The sequence below is a fragment of the Curcuma longa genome, unplaced genomic scaffold, assembly GCF_044706935.1.
Source record: "Curcuma longa cultivar G26 ecotype Majalengka, Jawa Barat unplaced genomic scaffold, ITB_CL_G26_1.1 contig_25700, whole genome shotgun sequence".
Classification (NCBI taxonomy): Eukaryota; Viridiplantae; Streptophyta; class Magnoliopsida; order Zingiberales; family Zingiberaceae; genus Curcuma; species Curcuma longa.
In genome coordinates, this window is record NW_027432856.1 from 4,068 (window position 1) to 6,321 (window position 2,254).

Below are 2,254 nucleotides of genomic sequence, written 5' to 3' on the forward strand. Positions count from 1 at the left end.
TCTCGACTCGTTGAGAAGAATGGGCAGTGCAGGTCGTGCCCTCAACGCCTACCTCCATGGAAGAGCTGAGTCAGACATCTCAGGAGGAGACAATTTGTTTCTATACATATCATCAATTGCACACTCACGACACTCAAGAGTGTCATTAGCTCGCTCAAGAAGTCAGTCGAGTCATAAAAGAGGGACGTCAAGGAACGAAAACTTCATCCATTGCTATAAAGTATCTGTCAGGCAAGTACCCTTAGCGCGATGACTTGGAGGATTGATTGAACTCATGTAGATTCAATTTGGCCTCAGGATGAGAAACGGAGCTCCCTCGGCATCGTTCCCCTGATTGTCGAATTGATCGCTGAAGTGATCGCCAAGATGACTGTCAGGATCATGGTAGAGATCATTAAGATGATGCTCCTTATCGAGGTACCATCAATATGATCTCAAGTGGCTCCACGAAGAGAGACTCCAACTGTGCTAAGAAAGTCCACGGACGAAGTTGGAGAGCTTTGGCATAGGCATTGGCAAAGACCAAAAGAATGACCCCCTCTTAAATTTTGGGCCTTGAGACTTAGAGGGGGTCTCTACTCTACACGATGACACTTTGATAATTTGAGTCGTCATCGCTAATTATGATGTGGCTAGAATATTCGTAGATACAGGAAGCTCAATTAATATACTATTTGAGATGCATTGGACCTGATGCAGATCGATCGCAAAGAGTTGCAACCCCATGTCGACAGTTCTGTTCGGATTCATTGGGCATGAAATAAAACTGCTGGGGCAAATCAGTCTTCCTCTCTCACTAGGGAAGGTGCCCTTGAAGAAGATTCAGAGCGCAATCTTCACTGTGGTTGGCGCTCTATCTCCTTACAACATCATCCTTGGAAAGCCAACCCTTAGCACATTCCGGGTAGTAGTCTCTATCTTCCACCAGAAACTGAAGTTCTCTGTGGCCAATCGAGTCGGCTCAGTCAATGGAGATCAAATCATCGCTCAAAAATGTTACATAAATATCGTTAAAACTGACCTTAAGAAGAAGTGGAGAACATAGAGAGAGAAAATACACTCTTGCAAAAAGGATTTGTTCCTCGACCAGTTCATGAGAAGGAAGAAGCTCAAATCATACCTAACCAACCTGATTATATTACTCAGATAGTGACCAACTTAACACCTGAGTTCAAGAAAGACCGTCTATCTCATCCGAAAGAATGATATTTTCACCTGGTTGTCTCACAAAGTCACAGGAGTGGTGTCTACCATAATGAAGCATGACCTCAACATCCTTTTGGAGTCTCAACCCATTAGAAAAAAAAGTGATACTTTAGATCTAAACAAGATAAGATTATTCACAATGAGGTCACTAAACTTCTGAAGGCCAGACATATTCGAGAAGTTCAATTTCCATCCAAGTTGGCGAACGTGGTCTTGATATCCAAATCGAGAGGCAAATGGTGAGTCTGCATCGACTTCCAAAATCTCAATAAAGCCTACCCTAAAGACTATTATTTGCTTCCCAGGATCGATCAACTAGTGAACTCAATCTCAAGGTACGAACTCATCAGAGATGGATTTAAGTAGGGGCTACCCTGAGCTCTAGCCCAGCCCTGTGAGTCTTATAATAATTTATCAATAACTTATTTTGAATATTTCCTAACGGGGTGGTGGCGCAGTTGGCTAGCGCGTAGGTCTCATAGCTCGATGAGTTATCCTGAGGTCGAGAGTTCGAGCCTCTCTCACCCCATTCGTTCTCTTGGTGATGAAGATTAATGCACTTTGGTGATGTCAGGGTTCATCACAACCATCTGATTATCAGATGAGATTGTAAAGTGCCTTCTGAGCCAATATTTTTTTTCTAATTTTTAATTGACATATACAAATCAGTCATTTTAATTAGGTTCTCTCTCGTTAAGGATCCATTTTGCCACTGTTTAAATAATATTCGTTAGTTTGCAAACAATCTGTAGCTTTAAATTAAATTATATGAAGTAAAAAAATATTTCTTTTCTTTACAGATAGATTTAAGTAGGGGCTATGAAGGTGAGATCCATTCGCATCTCTAAAATTTTTCTTTTTTTGTGAGTTGATCTGGAGACTATGGTTCAAAGGAAGAGCTTCCATTTAGTAATCATGCAGATTTTACTCTTTTACACATTTTCGATTTCTCCATTTGTATTGTGGCAAGCATCGCAGACTCTCGTTCATGGTTCCTTTGCTTTTGTTGGCATAAAAAAGATGTTTTCAATATTTCTTTTGTTCTAAT

The 2,254-nt window shown here is 40.9% G+C and overlaps 2 non-coding genes across 2 annotated transcripts; both read left to right on the forward strand.

Annotated features, from left to right (window-relative positions):
* Nucleotides 1-1,649: 1,649 nt before the first annotated feature.
* TRNAM-CAU (transfer RNA methionine (anticodon CAU)) lies at nt 1,650-1,735 on the forward strand. The gene is given in 2 exon segments: nt 1,650-1,687; nt 1,700-1,735. It is a non-coding gene; the product is annotated as a tRNA-Met (tRNA).
* A 10-nt stretch (nt 1,736-1,745) lies between these two features.
* Nucleotides 1,746-1,835, forward strand: LOC141818703 (small nucleolar RNA snoR114). The gene has a single exon (XR_012600987.1). It is a non-coding gene; the product is annotated as a small nucleolar RNA snoR114 (small nucleolar RNA).
* The last annotated feature ends 419 nt before the right edge of the window (nt 1,836-2,254 follow it).